This window comes from Hypomesus nipponensis, chromosome 14 (assembly GCF_054491055.1).
Source record: "Hypomesus nipponensis isolate SF chromosome 14, ASM5449105v1, whole genome shotgun sequence".
Taxonomy (NCBI): domain Eukaryota; kingdom Metazoa; phylum Chordata; class Actinopteri; order Osmeriformes; family Osmeridae; genus Hypomesus; species Hypomesus nipponensis.
Genome location: NC_140374.1, coordinates 18,340,001 through 18,362,335, shown reverse-complemented (window position 1 = coordinate 18,362,335; position 22,335 = coordinate 18,340,001). Strand labels below are relative to the sequence as shown.

Genomic DNA, 22,335 nt, shown 5'->3' with positions numbered 1-22,335 from the left:
CCCTTTAACGGGGGAGGAGAAACTTTTAGACAAACAGATCAGTGAAGCTGGACAACTTCACTCATGCTGTTGTATCATGGTTGAGCAGAGATTTGTTTTGTGGCTGTAAAACTGTAAGCTAGTTAATATTTTAGAGAAATTCCTTTTAATAGCTTTAAAAGGCTGTGTTTACCTCCAGAGTGCACAGAGTAGCGCCTCAGATGCTGCTGAAATGGAGTGATACATTTTATGTTCTTTGCTCAATCGGAACCCAAATCAAATAACAACAAAAGCAGCCTTGCCTACTTTGATCAGTAACCACAGACAAACATTTACAGATGGACCCAATTTTGTCGTTGATGCAGACTAGTAATGTGATTTTTCTGGTGATTTGTGACACATCAGCTTCAGGCACATTCTAGAACACTGTGCCTCCTTTATCTCTCATTGGGTGAGATGTCCCTGGGGGAGTGGGGGCAAACAGACGCGAAGAATGATTGGCTGTCTGACCAAAACAGTCCATCAAGGACAAGTCCTGCACTTTAAAGTGAGTGCCGAGCTCATCTGTCAATCTCAGCACCCCCTGCCCCCCCTCCACATGTCAGTCACTGCTGTTCAGGGGCTGAAACAGTAGCCAGAATGAGGAAGTCACATTAGGCTGTTCCGCTGTGGGGTCAGTAAACTTGTGGTCAGTCACCCTGGGGCTTTGTGCTGTGTGTATGTTCACATTGGCTTAGTCGAAGATTGGCAATTCTACAGTTCAAACCTGCATGGGGATTCTTCTCATAGTTGGATCATTTGCTACTTGAGGTATTTCTCGCTATAAGAACATGTAATATCTTCAGATTTGCAAGAGTGCGTGCTGTTGTGTTGATTTCACCCGTTTAAACAGTGGAGTGTGAGGTGTCCTGTTTCTATACGACTAGGGTCATACGACAGAGACCATCATTCACGCACAAAGGCGTTTTTCTGGGCTCACTTCTGGTTTTGCCCCTTCATTTGGCTTGCTGTGTTCAGGGCAAGCACACGAATGAATCCTCATCTGAATAGTGGGTTCATGATGCACCAGCACATATCAGGCAACATCAGGCATGGTAGACTTTCAAGCATGCCTAGTGTCTAACATAGAAGATGTTCTTCTCTATGTTTTTGGATCACATCATACATTTGTAGTCAGGATTTGGCATTTAGAGGCTAGAATTCGTAGTCAAACCTTGACGTCCCACACTGACACTACGGCCCATGTACTCAAACGTTTCTCCTGCGGTTTGCCCTGACATGGCAAACAACACTGATGCTAGTCAACACATTCACAGACAGAAGTGTACGACCCTTCCTAGCTGTTATTGTATGGTTAGGTTTTCTGTTTGGTTTTCATTCCTTAGCAACAGGCATGTCTGACGCCATGTGCACGCGTGCTGTGCCACTGGGGTGGTCATCTCAATGCCCTGAGCTCCTGAATGCTCTCCCCAGCTCTCCCCTCCTTCTGTCGTCACGGCTGTGTTAATGACAATGTTGACTTTGCCAACGGCCTCCGTCTCTCTCTCTGTCTCTCTCCTTTCTCCATCTCGTCTCGTCTTTCTTTCTTTCTTTCTTTCTTTGTCCCTCTCTCAGCCATCCATCCCTTCATATTCTGGAGTTGAACACTATAACTACAGTGAGCTTTAACTCTTGTTCTCTCTCTTACACACACAAGTAGAACAGTACTGTACGTCTAAATTATATCAGTTAGGCTACTTCGCATATTAAAGATATAAAGCTTGTGAACGTTATATTTGAACACCGTCTACATTGTTTCCAGTTGTCATTTCAATCATTGCTTTTTATGTTGACCTCAATTTCATGATCATGGGTTGTAATGGAATCGTAAAACATTGATTGCATACAACTAAATATTGCATACATGTAGATCAATGTGGAACAAGCACCTATAATGTGTTTCAGAAGTCAATTTGTGAATTAGTGCAACCCTTTCTGGTCTCAAATGGATTCCATAGATTTAACCCAGGGGAATGTGAGGTGAGGGGAAAAGGCTGTTCATTTGAGATTGCATGCTGTTGTCCAGGTGAATACTCCATAAACATTAGTATCAAATGTTTACAATCAAAGCATTACAGTTGTTTTATGATTCGCGTACTTGTTTAATGATTCATATTGAATCAGGTCCCTTTACAGGACCCTGTATAGGCATGCTACGAATGTAATAAATGTAATAACACAAATGAATCAGTCAGATAAAAATATAAATTCCCAAATAACCTTGGCAGTATGGAGATACTGAGAGCCTACATATAGAGAAGATCTACCTGGGAAGTTAGAAGAGTGATTAGTGAGAGAGACCAGTTGGTAGACAGGGTGGTATCCACTGGTTTCATGGTAAAGATGTGAGGTACTGCTGCCAATAGCAAAACCGTGTCCAAATGGAACATGTTTGAGCATGAGGGCAAAGTTTTGCATTGTGGAATTTGTTGTTATGACACAGTTTACTTACAGAATAGAGGCTTAGGAGCCTGGTGTGAGGGCTGGTGGGGGGGCTGGTGTGGGGGCTGGTTTTGGGGGCTGGAGTGGGGGCTGGAGTGGGGGCTGGTGTGGGGGCTGGAGTGAGGGCTGGTGTGAGGGCTGGTGTGGGGGCTGGTGTGGGGGCTGGTGTGGGGGGCTGGTGTGAGGGCTGGTGTGGGGGCTGGAGTGGGGGCTGGTAGGGGGGCTGGAGTGGGGGCTGGTGTGGGGGCTGGGGGGCTGGTGTGAGGGCTGGTGTGAGGGCTGGAGTGGGGGCTGGAGTGAGGGCTGGTGTGAGGGCTGGTGTGGGGGGCTGGAGTGGGGGCTGGTGTGGGGGGCTGGTGTGAGGGCTGGTGTGGGGGCTGGAGTGGGGGCTGGTGTGGGGGGCTGGTGTGAGGGCTGGTGTGGGGGCTGGTGTGGGGGCTGGAGTGGGGGCTGGAGTGGGGGCTGCGGGGGGGCTGGAGTGGGGGCTGGAGTGGGGGCTGCGGGGGGGCTGGTGTGGGGGCTGGTAGGGGGGCTGCGGGGGGGGCTGGTGTGGGGCTGGTGTGGGGGCTGGTGTGGGGGCTGGTAGGGGGGTTGCGGGGGGGGCTGGTGTGGGGCTGTCACCAGGGTACGCTTACCCTGCTCCCGACACAGTCATTTATATCAAGCTTTAGTCCTGCAAATTATCTTTGCACCCATGCTGCCTCCAACCACAGGCATGTTGATTACACTATGTTTTAAATCATACAATAAAGCAGTAACATTGACGACAGCCCTCACTGTGGACGGCTGACTGTTTTTAATGTGCTAAACTAGCTTGTCAAGCTGAGATTCTCAATATTCTCATGTAGGTAATGTTCTCCCCCCTCCTTCCCCTTGCAGTCAGGTCCTTTATTAGGAGCTCCTCAGCATCCACAGGGGTCCACTCTCATCACCCTGGCTTCCATTACAATCAGGAAGAGCCGAAACATTCTTGTATAGCAGGCAGGGCTGTTGTTAACCTGTTGTTGACATGAACCAAGCGCTTGACAGCGTCCACACTGCACTGGGACTCCGAGCAGAAAGGCGCAGTCAGGTATTGATTGAGAGGCTGCAGTTGACATGCTGCCGAGACAGAACGAAGGGTTTCTTTCAGAGACTCACAGCTTGTGCTTCTGTGCGATTCCTTGAAAGGAAAACGTTAGGCTCACTGCTTGGTGTCTCTTACCTTGGACAACACAAACAGGTGCTTGTTTGTAAAATAACGAGCAAACAAGACACACATGGACACGTGCAAATAGTTACAGTACATACAATACAAGCTTACACAAACACACACACACACATACACGTATGCACACACCTACACATAAGAATGCACTCGCACAACCAAAATCATTTATGATGCAAGTCATCTCAAAATGATTACAAGACCATGGCGGGCAGACAGGGTTGTTACAGATTTAATATCAACAATATAACAGTGCTTAACCATCTCAAATGGAAGATAATGACAAACTGAATGTGTTTTTGATGATCTTTAATACTCGAAAAGTTAATGAAACGGTTGATAAAATTATAGCTTTGTTTGGATATAAAATCAAAAGAGAGCAAAGTCCTCTGCCTTGTAGTTTTGCTCTGTTTGCAGGGAAGTTTGTTTTCTTGCACACGTATGAATAACCGTATCAGATTACCAAGCAAACATTCAGCTGTGGGCCTCAAAACAGAAAAAACTAACAAAGGAAATCATGACATGTTAATGCAGAGAGAACAACTAGTCTTGTGGCCGAGTCAGCTGAAGAAAGGAGGCTTGGGGGAGCAGACACACACTGTAGGAAATGCGTAGCTGGGTCAGCGAAGATGGAAAGCTCAGCCGTTCTTCCTTTTCAGTCATACATTGTGTGTGTTCGGCCATCTTGTTTCTGCAATTTCTCAAAGGGTCCAATGCAATGCCCTCTATGTGTGTGCGTGCCCACCATAAGGTAGACATGATCATTAGTCAGGGTTAGGCAGTGTCCTCCCTCCGTCAGATCGGTCCTCTCCACAGCTCTCTCCGTACTGCTGTGAAGCCCCAGCACTGCTCTCTAACAGGCGCTGTGTGGCTGCAACTACAAGACAATCTGGGGAGTAATGAGCGCTCTTCTGAGAGAAGGTGGATCCAGCCAATGCTCTGGTCTGGAGGGAGACTGTGTGTGTTTGTGTCTATGCGTGCGTGGATTTGTGCTTTTTCTGTGACTGTGTGTGTGTGTGACTGTGTGTGTGCGTGTGTGACTGTGTGTGTGTGTGTGTGTGTGTGTGACTGTGTGTGTGTGTGTGTGTGTGTGACTGTGTGTGTGTTTTCATCTTATTTAAAGTGATGCTGTTTGTGTTTTCCTAATCCCTTCTAGCACGTGTCAAGCTCCCACACCTATCCTCTCCAGAGTCTTTCTATCTTATGACCTCAGTTAGCTGGAGTGTGTGTGTGTGTGTGAGAGAGAGAGAGGCTGTTGTTTCTTGGTCCTTGTGCAACATCCAGATCAGACAAGTCTGAGCCAAGGAAAAACAAAGCATAAGATATTGCAGCATAATGACCAGCCAATGGGAATAGGAGACTTTCCCCTTGTTTGTCTGCAGTGGTTAGTTTGGTCTAGGCCGCTGCAGGACTTTTAGTATTCAGAAGGAGAGGCAGACGATGGCTCAGCACACAGACAAACACACACACACACACGCACACACACGCACACACTTAAATTGATCTGTCAGTGTCTTCACTCTTACTATGCAGCAGCTTTTTAAGAGCAGCTCGACCCAGACAGAGTCCTCAGCACTTAGTGACCATAGTCCAATCTCCTCCGAGTCGCTTGTCAGGACCGTGTTCTCCCTCACCTGCTCCCTCCAGGGTTTGTTCTCACGTCACGCGTGCAACCGGCCGACACTCACGATCAAGAGCTTCAGCCAGCTACGTTGAAGAGCTAGCAGATCTATGGCCAATCAGATGGACAGGTGATGCTGAGGAGTGAGTTTAACTAGTTCAACTTGGTTTGCACGAGTCAAACATGGAAAAGGTTGTTCGGACACTGGACGTACACTGTGACTTGGAGATCAATGAAACTGACAGAAGAAGATAAACTGTTTGTTGGGTGGCTCTTGAGACAGATTTAGATGTCATTCCCAGTAGTGGTGCAACCCATGGCCTCCGGTCCGGAAACGCCTCAGTAATCACAACAACTGTTTATCTTAGTCCCAAAACAACTAACACAATTACACTCATTAACACAGGCAGATAACTACTACAGACCATGCATGTGTGTCTGTTTATGACGTGTGTACATCTACAAAAAAAACTCCTCAAATATTTGTTGAAAAGTTTAATGAGTATTGACAATGGAAATTATGTATGTTGACATCAGTATGATTGCATGTAGTGAATAGTTTAGAAATGGTTTTATTTGCTTGTTTTAATGCCAATATAGATATAATTTTACAGGCTTTGAGCATCCATCACAAAGTCTTCTTGCCAAGCCATCTGGAGGAGCCTAATGGCTTGAGTCTTCTTATAACCCTTATGTAGAGAGAAAAGGGTTTGTAGATTTCAGAGGAAACAGACAGACGACGACGGGGGGGGAGGGAGGGAGGGGGGGGTTTGTAGTACAGACAGGAGGACTTTCAGACCAGAGGATCTGTTGTTGCTTCTCTGGATGTGATCTCGGCTGGAATCCTATGTTACCATAGCGACCCGGTGCAACTGTGCCAAGGGAGAACAGATACTAGTGAGAGTGGAGGGGCTGATAAAGAAGGAGTTGTGAATGAATCCCTCGCCAGTCGGGCTACCTTGAAGGAACCCGCTTCTTTCGAGTGCAGTGTTTGGTTTAATGTTGTGAACTGAACCGGGAGCAATCATGTTGCCCAAGTGCACAGAATATCAATAGTGATGCGGACAAGCCTTGCAATTTTCTGCAGCCTAGAGTGCCAGGATATTAGCTGTTGAATCTAATGATGATAGAAAGATTTCCAAAATCAACCTTGCTGTGATGTAGATCTGGCCTAATGTACATGTACAGTAGAGTTCCCCCACAGGCATGGCCTTTGTTATGTGTTTGGTAATTGGTAGTCTTTGATGCATTGAGCTGCTGAGCCCATGGACTTTAATTAGCTTATTCAGGCTTTATAGAGCAGCATTGAGGTTCAGGCAGCTCTGTTGTCTCATTGCAACGGCAGGGGAGTGGTGGTTAAGCAGAAACACACACTCACCCATGTGCACACACACACACACACACACACGCGCACACACACACAAAGCTTTGAAAAACTATCTGAAGACAGGCTTGTCTACATCTGCGACAAACCCATAGTGGGATTATTCCAAACCAGGCGTCCATCTCTCAGAAGTGCAGGACTGAAAGATGGACGCTGAGCTAAAGGAGATTACTAAGCAACCATGGCCCCTCTCTCTCCCTCTTTCTTGATCTCTCTCTCTCTCCTCTGCTCTCTCAATTGTACTCCCCTCCTCCTTTTTCTTTCTCCCTCTCTTACCCTTCCTCCCTGACTGTTAGGAAGATGGTTACATTCAGTATTACAGTGAGAGGGCATATATATGAAAACAGGTATGACGTGCAGCCAAGACATTGATAGGCAAATGGCACCAATTCATTTCCTGATTGGCTTATCCAGCCTTGATGCTTTTGCCTCTGGAGACGTTTTACACACGTCAAGCCAAGACAAACACTCCTGAAGCGCACCCTTTCATTTGTGCGTGTGTGAATGTGTGGGGGGTGGGGGGTGGGGTCATGAGGCCTGAGGATAGACTATTTCTTTTCCCCCGACCGCTGCATGGACACTTGTTTTGGTGGATCTGCTATCCACCTGTGTGCCTCTATCTGTCTGTCTGTGTACAGACCCCACATTCATTTGTTGTGACCAGGTTGGCTCCAGCAGTTATTAAGTTATCATGTGTGGGCGCAGCGGTGATGGTGTGTGGGCTTTGGAGGGTCCCTGTCTGTTCAGACACAAACAGAGGCACCACGGGGAGGGGAGAGACGCAGGACGGTTGGTTCAATATCTGTCTCTCCAGTTCACTCTCTCTGGACCCACATGTTTGCCACCAGAATAGAAAGAGAGACCCCATTAGCCTTCCCTGTCACACGCTCTTGTTTGGAGGGGAGAAACCTCTGTCTTGTGTTTAAGCTTTCCAACTCACACAATTTCAACTGATGTCATGGATTTTGTGTGTTTATACAGTATATAAATGTGTGTGGGTGAGAGTGTTTGTGTGTTTACATGTGCAAAGTGCATGTCTTCATCGGGCGGCCTGGGAAAGACTGGTTTCCCAATCCCCACTGTCTCCTCGCCTCCTATACACTTGATGGTTTCCATAGTTACACGTCATGCACTGCTGGTCTGGGAGGCCCACTGTGGGTCAGCGGTATGTGTGTGTAGCATTGACATTCTCCTGAAAGAGCTTGGCGTGTTTCTTGCCCTCGGCTTAAAATGGTCTGCGATTGTGCATGCACTGTAGGCTACCTCTCTTTGTGATGTGATGTGATATAGTGGGGTTGTGGTGTGTGTGTGTGCGCGTGCGTGTGTCTGTGCAATGGTGAGGGCAGTCGTTGTGTGCTGTCCCCTCCCTCAATCTCCGGCTCTTTCTCTGCCCCCTCAGAAATGCTGCTGTGTCTCCATGGTAACAAGCAGTCTTGGTTTCCTCTCCCGTGCCCCCTAAAACTCCACATCTACTTCTGAGGGTAAGTAAACAAAACACTTCTTTACTGACGTAGCCCATGTATACGCAGCCTCGCCTGCACACTGATTCATGTCCTCCAGCCATGTAGTCATGCTACAGATGCTGTGTACGATCCTTTTCGGATTGCGTCGACCCAGCGCTTGGCTTTTGGTGTTTAGGCTCTGGTCACTGCGGAAACAGTCTCAGTTTATTTTATCACACCGTAATCCAATTATCTTGGTTCTGTTTTCTTACTTAGTTAGTGCATCAGTAGGACCATCTTTCTTTTGTAAACTTATGTTTGGTGTTGCAGTCACAACCACAAAACACACACACACACAAACGAGGATGCTGTAGGAATACCTTTGCCTGTATTTGCATTGTGAACAACAATACAGGCATATCACTAAACAGCATGGATAGGTATTTCACCTCTTTAACTGAGAGAGATAAATAAATAATACAAGAGGATTAAACAAATGTCGTAAACCCTTGAAGCATCTGACTCCTCGCAAAACCCCGATCACACACACTTGCACAGACACGCAAACACACACTACAGAGGACAACGCATAACTGGCAGCTATTGTTTTCCAGGGTGAGTGTTTTTGTGTGTGTGAATTAACTAAACAAGGGTTCAGTCTAATGAGGCTAATGAGGGACTCTTTCGTTTGGATTTGAATGTCCTTTTGCTTTGAAGAGCAACAATAACACACAAACGCACACACTGTCAAAAAATAAATTTTAAACCCTGGTTGGTTTCCATAAAACCAACCTTGCCTTGTCTACCCTAATACTTATTTGTTTGAAAATGCTTATTTGTTTCTTCTCCGTTTTGGCCTTTCGTCTACACTGGGACTTTTTCAAAACGTGCTCCAAGTGGATACTTGAAAACACAGTTTGAAATTGATTACGCATTTTTTATCATGTGACACAGTCATGTGACCCATTCAGTCCAAAACCAGATGGTGGATAACATATTGCAGTTGTTTAGGCCACCCTCCAGTTTGCGTCATCCTCCCCCTAACATTTTTACTCATACGCAGTACAGAGACCTATGGGTTTTCAGACGTTTCGATGTGGATGAGAAACTTTTGAAAAATGCTTGAAAACGTGGACAGACAGCATTTTGAACAAAAACTCGGTTGTCAAATGTATCCATATTTATGTAGTCGTAGAAGTCCTCATAACCAATCAATAATTATGTGTTGGAACAAATTATTAAGTTTATAAGGTCTCTTTCTGCAGTGACATTGATTTGAATGCCTACTGTTGATCCCTGTGTGTTTTTCATTTAGTTAATTTTGACAAGAAAATATTATTAATGAGTGAGATGGAAGTTGAAGATTGAAGATTGAAGTGAGTTAATGATGTATTACTGAAGAGGTTGAGACCTTTAGAGCTGATTAGTTGAATTGTAAATCAGGTTTAGTAATCATACAAATGGTAACCATAATCACAGTCTGTTAAATAGCTGATGATTAGGAAACTATCTGCCTTTCATTATTTAATCATCTCTCTCTCTCTCTCTCTCTCTCTCTCTCTCTCTCTCTCTCTCTCTCTCTCTCTCTCTCTCTCTCTCTCTCTCTCTCTCTCTCTCTCTCTCTCTCTCTCTCTCTCTCTCTCTCTTTCTCTCCCTCTCTCTCCCCCCCTCTCTCTCTATCTCTCTCTCTCTCTTCCTCTCCCTCTCTTATCTCCCCTCTCTCTATCTCTCTCTCTCTCACTCTCTCTCCTTCTCTCTCTCCTCTCTCTCTCTCTCTCTCTCTCTCTTTCTTTCTCTCTCTCTCCCATGACCTGTGTAATCAACCACATACTGATACCACACTAATGATAAAAAAACACATGTGCACGTGTGTTTGTGTAAACGAATGTTTGTGTAACTTATGTGCTTGCTCATTAGCCTTCTGGTCAGAATGTCATAGTTGTTTTCGCTCTGGGTGGTCATTTGGTGTTGTAAGCGTTCCCCTGAACCTTCAGGCAGAGGCTACATGCCCTGACTGCTGAGTGTCAGGATGAAGGCCTGTCTGTATGAGGCCTGAGACGGCTCACCTCCTCTGGCCGGCCACTCTCTTTCATCCAAGTGCTGTTGATGGGCCTCTCGCTCCAGACGGCAGAGAGCACTGGACGCAGAGCCAGGAAGTGGATTGTTATCCTAGCTTCAAACAATAAGAGGTAACTGTGGCTTTTTGTTCTTTGGCCTCCAAGCTAAACCAGGTTCAGATTTAAGTGAATTCTTTGTAGGTGATTATGTGATAGTCTTAATGTGTACATCATGTGTGAAGTCCTTTGCAAGCCATAAATAGGAATCTGCTTGGAGGCTCTGGACAAAGTTGTTGATTTTGGCAGTGTTCCCAGGGCTCAGGGCCTTTGATTGTCACAATGCCTTTTCTTTGTTTCTTTCTGTTTGATTAGTGTTCTGTGGAGACAGTGTTTTTCATGGGGAAACACACACTGACCAAACCACTGATGTGGTTGAACCAAAGCAGCACACACACACACACACGAACACACACACACACACACACACACACATGCACAGACACACAAACACACGCACAGATTGAGGCGAAATGGGGTCCCATTTATTCACGTCACCAGCTGTTCACACCAATCAGAATGTGGATCCTGTCATAAACAGGTGAAGCCGGTTAGTAGAAAAGGAGACAGAGAGACCTTCTTTGCATTCATCAAGTCAACCACCAAACAAATCAATATCATTTTCTATATATGATAACTAAACTGACACGCCCGCTTTAGGTGGTTAAAGAAGTGACTTTTGCCTAAACTAAGAAGTTGCACGGCCTCTATTTTCCACCACCACGACCTTCATTTTATCAGGCTGTCCCCTCAGCCAGCAGCACACAAGTCTAGTCTATGCCAGGTCTGAGAGAACAAGTGATAGATTGCGAAAGGAAATCTAGTCTGAGTCAAAAGGTGACTTACGTGCAATGGATGACCGAAGATAGACTAAGCGTTTCTCCCTCCCTCTATATTTTTCATTCTCTGTCTCTACTTTATCACAGACTGTAATGTCCCCAACTCTTTCACAGGTGACCTTCCACATTTGTCTGCACATCTATCTACATCTACTGTCTCAAGCACTATCTGTTTCCCCTCCCTCCCTCCCTCCCTCCCTCCCTCCCTCCCTCCCTCCCTCCCTCCCTCCCTCCCTCCCTCCCTCCCTCCCTCCCTCCCTCCCTCCCTCCCTCCCTCCCTCCCTCCCTCCCTCCCTCCCTCCCTCCCTCCCTCCCTCCCTCCCTCCCTCCCTCCCTCCCTCCCTCCCTCCCTCCCTCCCTCCCTCCTTCTTTATCTTCCCATGTGTAGGTGATCTGTCTCTCGATCCCACCACTCCCATCCTTTGACTTTTCCTCCATATTTTCCTCTCCAATTCCCCTACATCTGCATACCGGCCATGTTTCCTCTACATTAACTCCCCCTGTCCACTCCTCCTCCCTCCTCTATATATCTTTCCAGAGGGTGTTTGGTGAATATTGAGCTGAGTGAGGGGCCCCCTGGAATGTAATGTAATATGCTGGTTCCATCTTCACTCTGATGGATGTGTGGGAAGCCTCTTGTTACCACACGTTCAATCCTAACGTATCTTACAGGGCCCCCTCACCGCTAATCAATAGCCTACCAGGGTTTTATCATTCACAGTGGCCTTCAGACTACATATATGTTGACAAATCAATACACCTGAGCCAACTGAATCAGTATCATGATCTACTGTCATCAAAGACACATATTGTAGGGTAAACACAGTACACTGGTTTAAGAACCAGACCACACATAAACAGTCAGAGGGTGAGACCGGGCACCCACTCTTGTCTAAGGCAGCTCTCAAATGCCCTCATGCCACTTAAGGAGCGTTTTGCCACTGAGTAGGAGTCGCAAGCTACGGGCATATCAGGACGAGCCGGCAGATGTAGAGTGGCGCATTAGAGCACCAGCCACGTATTCAACTTTGCAATTATTCCACCTACATGGAGGAGCCGTTCTCACCGACTTACGGGTAAATTGCTTGAGAAAGATACCAAATTCTTTCAATTTTGTGAGCGTTAGGCAATAGGAAAAGATGGTACACCTGTGCCTTAGCTGTACCCTGCAGTGTCAGCTGGTCCCACTCAGCTTTTTCAGGTCCTTGTTCGCAGCCACAGTGTGTTTTGCAATGAAGTTCAGGACCTAATGACAGGTGTTCTTCTCTCATGCGTTTACTTTTGGTTCTAATAAATGGATACCCAGTTCCTTATGGAAATGTTCTTAAGTAGCCCTGGGCCATTTACCCTAGAACCCGTGCCCTTTGTTCCCCGACGTTAGCTACTGAAGGACCGCCACTGTTCAGTCAGTCTGGAAGACCCACCTCCTCTCCACCTCCTGGCTGAGCCCTGCCCTCTGAGCAGTACTCCAGGGAGCAAGAGAGAGAGAGAAGAGAGAGAGAGAGAGAGAGAGAGAGAGAGAGAGAGAGAGAGAGAGAGAGAGAGAGAGAGAGAGAGGAGAGGGACGGAGAGAGAGAGAGAGAGAGAGGGAGAGAGAGGAGAGAGAGAGAGAGAGAGAGAGAGAGAGAGAGAGAGAGAGAGAGAGAGAGAGAACGAGAGAGAGAGAGAGAGAGAGAGAGAGAGAGAGAGAGAGAGAGAGAGAGAGAGAGAGAGAGAGAGAGAGAGAGAGAGAGAGACAGAGAGAGAGAAGGACGGAGAGAGAGAGAGAGAGAGAGAGAGAGAGAGAGAGAGAGAGAGAGAGAGAGAGAGAGAGAGAGAGAGAGAGAGAGAGAGAGAGAGAGGGAGAGAGAGAGAGAGAGTTGTATAGATAAGGAAGCTTGAGGTCTTTCAGTCTCAGCCAAAGGCTCACTAAATAGGGACAGAGAGGAGAAGGCTTGTTTGTGAGGGCTTCCATGTGTTTAGGCGGACAAGCACCAGTCCAGTTTCCTCTGCATCCTCACAGTCCCCCTCGTCCGCTGGTGCCAGCAGTAGTGGGCCAAACAGCCATCTGCTTCCACACCGTCACCCACATCAGCTGCTAGCCACTGGCAAGTTTGCCTCTCTCCACATTTAAAGCTTAACTCAGAAACGTCATGTGCTAGCCAGAAGCCTATCATAGTTTATACACTCAGTAGTCAGTAGTAGCATTGTATTCATTTATCAATCTGTTTTATCCTAAGCGACATAATCGGAAGACACTTTTATCTAAAGTGACAGTACAGTATGGTTGATGGTTGTAAACCTTAGAGAGTTTCCTAAACCATGGAAAACGATTGGAGCCTTTCCAGTACTACAGTTCCCAGTAAAAACAACTAGCCTTACCCACTGGCTGGACAATGGAGCTGGCCAGGACACACACTGTGACATACAACACCTCTCAACAGCTGATGACATGACTCATTGCTTGTGCTTTGTGACTTTGGTCGTCAGCTTTCAAATGCACAAACCTCATCTGTCTACTGTGTTTATTTTGTGTTGAGATGCATAAGAAACACTCCCATCCGTACATGCTCAGACATAAGCACCTCACCATACAAACAACATTATATTGGCGCTGTCTGTCTCTGCCTCTCTGCTCATAAAAGGGGAGAGTGAGAGGGGAGATGAGTGGATAAGTGAGTGGAGATAGTGGATGGAGAGAGACAGAGCCTTATTGCTGCGCCTGCGGTGAGCGGCGTGCTTGTTTAGTGGTGCTCCACTTGTGCTGCTAGACTGGCAGGTCTCTCTTTCTCCATCTGAGCTAATGGGAAGAAGATGAACTGATGAAAGGCTTTGTGGAGGGGGGATGGATGCCCACTAGGACTCCAGTCCAACTTGGTCCAACAATTCCTGCTTCAACCTGTCCTGAGTGCACATCAATAGGGAGGAGAGATATAAAGAGGTGTGAGGTTTTTTGTATTATTTAGAAGCAGCGGGAGTCTTTCTCTCTCCTTGTAAATGGGTCAGTGCTATGCTTCTCTGTCTCTCTCTCTCTGTCTCTTTCGCTGTCTCTCTTTTGTATCCTCTCTCTTTACCCCCCATTTTCTTTATCTATCTATCTATCTATCTATCTACTGTATCCATCTATCTATCCATGTCTCTCTCTCTCTATCTCTCTCTCTCTCTCTCTCTCTCTCTCTCTCTCTCTCTCTCTCTCTCTCTCTCTCTCTGTCTCTCTCTCTCTCTCTCTCTCTCTCTCTCTCTCTCTCCCATCTCTCTGTCTGTCTGTCTGTCTCTCTCTCTCTCTCTCTCTCTGTCTCTCTCTTTCTCTCTCTCTCTCTCTCTCTCTCTCTCTCTCTCTCTCTCTCTCTCTCCCTCTCTCTCTCTCTCCCCCTCTCCCCCTCTCTTTCTCTCTTCCTCCCCTCCCCTCTCTCCACGCTCCCTACTGATGGATGTCTCATTTGGTATTCCCTGTGAGTACAGGCTTGTTACCGTCTTCCTGGGGAGTGTGCTGGAGTTTGACATGTAGACGTGGATGACTCCAACAGCAATGTACATCAATTGTCACATATGTGCCAACAGCCCCACAGCAGCACATCACAGGAAGATAAGCTTCCACTCTGCCTCACCTTCACTCCCCCCCCCCTCTCTCTCTCTCTCTCTCTCTCTCTCATCGTCCCAAGTGTCTCCTTTCTTTCTCACACATTCTCTCTCTGAAGATTTAGACTGATGAACTCGGGTGATCATGGGGCCTGTCACTAAACTCAGCCTTATTTGATTCTAAAGTGATTAGTCGCCGTCTGTGTGCCGGCAGCACGGAGGACCTGGGCGGGTGTTTGTTTTCAGTCAAATGTGGATCAGTAGCTAAAAATCCTGATTGAGGATTATCGATCGTGCTTGCCCGAGGGCCTCATTTGTCCAATGGCGTCCTTCTGCACCTCTTCGTATGGATTTCTATGGGTATGCCTACCTCTCTATAGTCCAACCTACTTCCATGCTTGCACAGAGCAGCAGCCTGAAGCATGGCTTTGTATTAGCCAACGCTAGGCTTTTATAACAGCCCATTAGCATTAGCATTAGCTAGCCTGGTATTATTTATAGCCTGGCGTGTGCTGAGGCTGAGACAGATGGATGACCATGATCCTATTACCTCTGCTTTTGCTGCCCAGAGAATAGGTACAAGTCCGCTTCCCGCCACACACACACACCCACACACACACAGTACACCTGGACAGGTTTCACCTGGACAGGTTTCACCTGTCTGTCTGTCTGTCTGTCTGTCTGTCTAACTCAAAGAGGAGGGGAAGAGGAAGAGAGCTGCCTGTTTTGCGGTATGTCGCCGTTCTGCCTCTATACTTCTCTCTGTGATGTCACAGCCAAGCCTGTGGTTTGTCTGCGACTTGTAGCTTGCATGCCAACATTCACTAGTTTGGATTGTTTGTTTGTTGAATGTTTCCCAGATTCTTGCAGCCGGAAGACTGCATTCAAACCTGTATTGGTGCTCATATGTACAGACCACTTCCTGTGTTTTCCTTTATGTTGTCCGGAGGTGTAAATAGGAGCCATACTGTAAAAGTAGCTTTGTGATCTGCATGGCGTCTTTGACAGGCATTAAAGACGATTCACACACTTGACGTATTCCACTTGTTACCGTATTCTGTTTGTTCTTTGTTGATTTATCCTCCTGGTTGCAATATGGGTCGAAAGGACACTATCTAATCTAGAGTAATATTATTAAATAGAGCTCTAGTGGCCAGTGATGATGGTTGGATACACTGTAAGAGAAAAGGATCACGTTTAGGGCACTTTAGTGGACAGTGCTCTGATTGTATATGATTTGTAGTTAGAAGTGAAGTACGTTGTCATTTCAGACCCATATCCTCCACAGTGGCCCACTGACTGTGGATTAAATGCATTGTCCCCACCTCGAGACTGGGATCTGAGACAATCAGACAGGTAGATAGAACTCAGTCAGATGTTAAAACCAGGTGATGATGTTTTACCTGGAGTGACATCATTTCCTCTCCCCTCAAGTTGAATGCTGATGAAAGCCCAGTATGGTAGAAATTCATTACAAAGGTTGAATGCTAACCAGAGAGGGCCTTTCTCTCTGCGTCCTTAGTGGGAAAAGAGATGTATTCTCCTCACACAATGCCCTTCATATTCACTAATCTGCGATGTCACGGAGAATTAAAGCTCACAATGACCAGTGTGGTCTGAGGGGAGAGAGAGAGTGTGTGTGTATACATGTGTATGTTTGTGTGCATAATGAGTGAGTGCATTCTGATAGATAATGTGTGTGTGTGTGTGGTCTGTATAAAAGCCCCCATCTATCCAACCAAGCCAGGCCCTAAGCCTCCTGATCAAGGACTTGTGTCATTATCAGTCTCATTATCATGACTATTACTTCAACTTTGCTCCTAAGCACAGCATGGCATTTAGATTCAATAATTATCTTTTTATCTTCTGTCTGTTGTCACTTTCGTTGTATGAAGAGTGAGTGTGTAAAGGAGAAAGTGAGAGTAATGGAGGGTTCAGGTCGAGGGAGGGTGTGAGAAATGAAAAGATCGACATACAGCGCAGAGAACACCGAGATAACGTAGAGATTAGATGTGCTTCTCTTGAATAGTGTTATACTGGACTACAGCCAAAGGCTACATTTCTCGTTTTTTATTTGCTTCTATGCCGTAATCCTTTGTAATAAATAAAATGGATGGATTGATTAGTTCAGGTGGTATTAACTGTAGTTCCAGGTAGAATGGTTAAGAAAGAGAGAGAGAGAGAGAGAGAGAGAGAGAGAGAGAGAGAGAGAGAGAGAGAGAGAGAGAGAGAGAGAGAGAGAGAGAGAGAGAGAGAGAGAGAGAGAGAGAGAGAGAGAGAGAGAGAGAGAGAGAGAGAGGGATGGATGAATGAATAAAAAGAGGAAGCATTGGCGGTATAGAGACCCCGAGACATATTGATAAGAAAGCTCTCTTCCTTGTCTCCCTGATAATCACCTGACCAGAGCCACCTTTGCTCTCTCTCCTCCATCTCTTTCCTCGCGTCTCCGTTGATGGGTTCAAAGTCATGTGCTGAGTTTTGATGCTAAAAGGTGTTCTTCTTCCCCAAGCCTCTAATCTGTCTGGAACCATCTGTCTCAGTCTGCCTAGTCTAGAAAGCACACTCTGTGCCTGGTGGATCACTACTAATGCATTGGTGTAATGTTCAACACTGCATATAAAAGAGTTGGAAGCACACAAACATGGACATGAAACCATAGCATGTTGCTGCATAACCACTCACATGCTGAACAATGATATCATACCACACTGCATTACACTGCAGTTATTAGCTCTGGAAAACTTTGTGGCTTTGACATTGAGATCTCCAGGTCTTTTGAGATGCTAATTTCTCCTTCAGGGAATTGGCCATTTTAGCATACAGTGCGAGTGAAGAAACCTTTGGATTACACAGAATACCATCTCCATTTTCTCTCTTTTCCCCCTCTTTCCTTTCCTTACACTCTCTATCCCTCTTCTGTCCTCTGGGTTTCAGCTAATGAGATATGACTCAAAATGTGTTTACATGATTAACTAAATTCCTTAGCACTTGTATCTTGGTTGCCAGCTGGGGGTAGGCTTGTGTGCATGTCAAGGAAAAAGCTGCATCCATGTTTGTTGATTTTATAAGTTTCCCAAGGGTCTGTAGTGAAAACTTGTAACAGTAGATTCTTTCTGAGGAAGGATTTTTAGGAATGTCACACATAGTTTTTGATCTGAATCAAGGTGACCTTAGGTTTCTGTCTCACAGGTCGGAGCTGGAGAACTAGAAATGTAATAACTAAATTCACCTCTAGTGCATTGCTATGGAGGATTTCCATATAACCAGGACTGACTGAATGCAGAAATTTAAAGGTGAATTCTAATATCAGTTCAGAGACAAAAATGGGAATAATATTTCAGTTTGATTTATGTTTGATGGTACAATGTAGACAGGGGTCTAGTCTTACAAACATAAACCTAGTATTTCAAAGTTTTTTACACACTACTTGCCCTGAGTCACACTTTAGTGGGATTCACACCTAGAAAAATGTGCTACAATTCTACAGATGTCATATGTGCTCTCTTAACTTTCTAGAATACTTTTAATGAAGCAGCGATCTTCATTAGTTACGTGTTTTTATCGGTATTGCTTTTATTTCTATTGGTCTCTATGTCTAGAGAGCCTGGCTTAATGAAATTAAGCTTGACTTAGCCGAACCCTTCCCCCTTCACTCACTCACTCACTCACTCACTCACTCTTTCTCTCTCTCTCTCTCTCTCTCTCTCTCTCTCTCTCTCTCTTTATTTCTCTCTCTCCTCCTGCTGATGCATCACTGCCCAAACTCCACAAACACATCCAACTCAAACTGCTCAATCTGGGCCTTTTTATTACCACAAATAAATATTGGCACATAACGATCATGTTAACACCTAACTGGAGACTGCTACTTACTAAATTGCAACCGCAAAAATGACAAATTGGCTACGTGTAGTTATATTGTTCACATGATTCCATGCTGCAAATTGATTGGTTACCAATAGTGGTTGTTACAGTATAGTGGAGCTACATGGTGTTGTGGTCAGTGGAGTCTGGATCACTAGGAGATGGATCTGAACTTATTTTCTACATCAATACACATTGGCTGCTTCCACTGCACTGAGTAGACCACTTAATGGAGGAGCATCAACTTAAAGTGTCAGCGAAAGGCTGTAGATCTGAGGGAACAGGGAGAGGGTGTTCACAGCTCCCTGTGTCACTACGGACAACAACACTTACAAACACAGACGCACACACACACACTAATATTCACACACACACGCACGCACACACACACACACACACACACACACACACACACACACATGCACACTTTGTCTTCCTTAGTCTCTGGGAGAAGCAAGTCATTATCATTGGGTAGGGTTAATGACATCACTGAGGGAAAGATGAGAAAATACGCTATTGAATTATTCCCCCTAATTACTATCTGCCCGTACACCTATGGGAACTGTGTGTGTGTGTGTGTGTGTGTGTATAGATCAGCCACAGATGGGAGTACTGCAGCTGCTCCTCACAGTGAAAATGTAGATATCTCATTCCAATACATAAAATTCATTTGGTTTACTGAGCCAGGGGTTGGGTATATGTGTGTCTAACGTGTTATTTGTAGTGAATTTATCCTGATGAGAGATTTCAAATACATGCTGCAACTAACAACTCACCTTATACTGCACCAACTTCATATAGCACTTCTATCAAGCGTACACACACACACACACGACCCCCCCCCCCCCCCATGTTTGTAGTGCATGTCTGTTTCATACTGCATCACACAAGAGCATGTAAGCAGGATGAAAGACACTTTTATATGATTCCCATGCACTGTAATGTAACGTGTGAGAGTGTAGATGCAGGGTATGAGGAGAGATGCACATCTGTTAACATCTGGCATTTCTAGAATACGAATTACTGCTGGCTGCCTCGTCTTACAGTATAGAGTACCTTACAATATACAGTGTGACTATATCAATATAATATCGGCCTATACTGTACATAAAACACCATCTGCACAGTGGTTAGGTGCCAGTATGAAGAGATACTAGTACTGTAGTTGTGAGAGACTTGGTTTAATTCATGTAATGAGATGTTTCCCAGGACCACTTGTGAAGAAACACAGGAAAAAATTCTGAAGATGCTGCTGTTTGTCATCACCTGTAGATATGTTACATATGTAACCGAGTATAACCATCAACCCAGGGGTTGAAATTGCATTGAGAATCGCCTTGTTTTGCTAAATTACACACATCTGAGAACACTTCTGTTTTGTCTTGGAGAAGTGTCATGGCAGTGTCATGGCATTTACAATACTAAAAAGAACTGGAAAGGGGGAAATTGTCTTTTTCTTTGTTACCCAGGTGACAGAGACAGCCTTTTTACCCACATATCAGATGTCCACACACGGCCATATGCCCACACGCACCACACACACATTCACAGTATGACCAGAGGCAGACTTATGAGGTCATTATAGCAGCTTTCGAGAAATGGACACTTCATCTCCAACAGTCTCTTGGGGTTATTGATTGGTTAAGCTGCATTGCTGAGGTGTGTGTGTTTGTGTGTGTTTGTGTGTGCTCCTGTATGTTTGTGTGGTTGTGGTGGTGAGGATTCCAAATGATGGGAATTGTATTAATGGGGCCATGCACCAATTGTATGGACCAACCAGCATATTTGAATCAATAACCAGCTATACTACTTGAATTTACATTACATTCTCCAGGTCATAGGCAGGTGACCTGTCGTGTTCACTACAGCCCATTAGCTACAGGTGCTACCTCTGTAGACGCACATTGTTGTGTAGTGATTGTCATTGGCCAGTTCCTATCTCTGTCTGTTGTCAGTGAAGCTATAGGCTAGTCTGTCTCAGAGGCTCATTTCCTAATAGTTATTTTTAACCGCTGCTATTATTCTCATCATCAACTATCCCTTGCTCTAGGCCCACTGCCAACCCTGTCACTGCAATGTAATAGGCAATACATCAAGGTATGTACCTGTCTGTGCGTGTCTCTGTTTGTGTGTGTGCATGTGTGTATTTGTCTGAATGAGAAGCACACTGTCTAGAGGGTGTATCAAGTGTTTCCGTGTTCGGGTACGAAAGTGTGTCTTTGAGCCACAGAACATGCAACATGCTGCATCGATAAAAGACAGCCTGACAGATAAAAGGAACGCAGAATAAAAACAGTCAGAGAAAGAAGAGGTGGGGGCACACACACACAAACACACACATACATACATACATACACGCTGGTGGTTGATGCCTAGAGAACAGCCGGCCTATCTGAAAAGTCGGATGGAGCCTTTCGATCAAGTTTCAAGTCCTGCTGCTGACACCAGGTCTGGCCTGCCACTGCACACCAAGCAGGGGAAACCAGATGAGGCCAGGAGAGGAAGTCTTCTAAGATGTCTCTGATTCCTTGGAGATTCTCAGATCACCTTGAATTACAATGGGGCCCCTCTTTTCACCTTATAAATTAGTTAACCTGACTGTCTTTATCAATCGTATGTGTGTGTGTTGCCCAGGGTGTAGGGTAGTGTCAGAGCTGCATGCTGACACATCCAGCAGCAGATGAAAGGGACTGGGTCTGACCCAGATATGGTTCTAGACCTCCTGATGGAGATCAATAGTCAGGCCTTGCTACTGCCTAGTGCATGCTTTTATTTCCCCAACTGAAATACAAAAAGTGGGTCAACGCACATTAATTTGCCACATCGTTTCTTCATCCACTTAGCTTTTTTTTGTGTTGCATTTCTCTCTCAGTCCCTCTCTCCGTGCCCCCTGTCTTTCTCTGACTCTCCACACCCCTCTTTCTCTCTACCCCACCCTCTCTTTTTTTTTCTCTCTTTCTCTGCCTCCATCTCTCTTGCTCTCTCTCAGTCTCTCTTCCCCTCTTTCTTTCTCTCTTTTTCTCGCCCCCCCTCTCTCTTCCTCCCTCTCTCTCGCAGCCCGTGTCTCTCTCTCTCTCACTCACACACACACACACACTCTGCTGAGCTCATAGTGTGGTGAGGGTTTAAGGGCAGCAGTGGAGTAAACAGTGTGAAATATTTATGTCTCTACAGAGAGAACAGCAGGGCCACAGCTCCTCTTGGTAATTGGACATGGATATTAACAGCTGTAAAAGGCATTTTCTTAACCCCTCAAAGTCCCCTCATCCTCCTCTAACCTCTGATAAGCAATTGGAGAATCTGTAATGCATCACTTAGCTGTAAGCCAGCGGTGAGCCTTGCCTTCTCCTTTTAAGCCTTTAAGAATATTATTCCAACTCACTCTGCAATGTTCCTTCCCCAGTGTTCTACAGACAGTATTGGATTTTGGTTTAATTTAATAATGGCATGGTTATGGGATCTGAGCCTGAGGTATGCAGTGAGTGACTACAATGAAATTCACATAGAACGTTAGTATCCTGACTACAAAATCATCTCTCTGGCAACCTGTTGGTCATTCAATAACAGCACATAAAGACAGGGTATGCCAGAAAAGGACAGAACATAACCATTCATGAGCCATTCTGCTGGTGGGGAGGGCTCCTGCAAGTCTGGAAGGTTGTGGGTGTTCCACTATGGTATCTTGTCATGGTCTGGAGCCCAGCTGCACAGCACGCTCCTCGAAGCACATGCTCCTGAATCTGCATGCTGTCCAGGTGATCGCGTGTGTGTGGGAGCATTGTAGTGTGTGTGTGTGCTTGTTTTTTATGCTGTGATCATGACATCCACATGTTGAAACCACTCCCA

The 22,335-nt window shown here is 45.7% G+C and overlaps 1 protein-coding gene across 1 annotated transcript in view; it reads left to right on the top strand.

The window, feature by feature from the left end:
- Positions 1-724: 724 nt before the first annotated feature.
- The window catches only part of shank3a (SH3 and multiple ankyrin repeat domains 3a), a 130,914-nt gene continuing 109,303 nt past the window's right edge, over positions 725-22,335 (top strand). The window contains exons 1-2 of the mRNA XM_084671743.1: positions 725-789; positions 8,072-8,153. The gene's annotated coding sequence lies outside the window, so the exon portion shown is untranslated. The remainder of the gene's footprint in view (positions 790-8,071; positions 8,154-22,335) is intronic.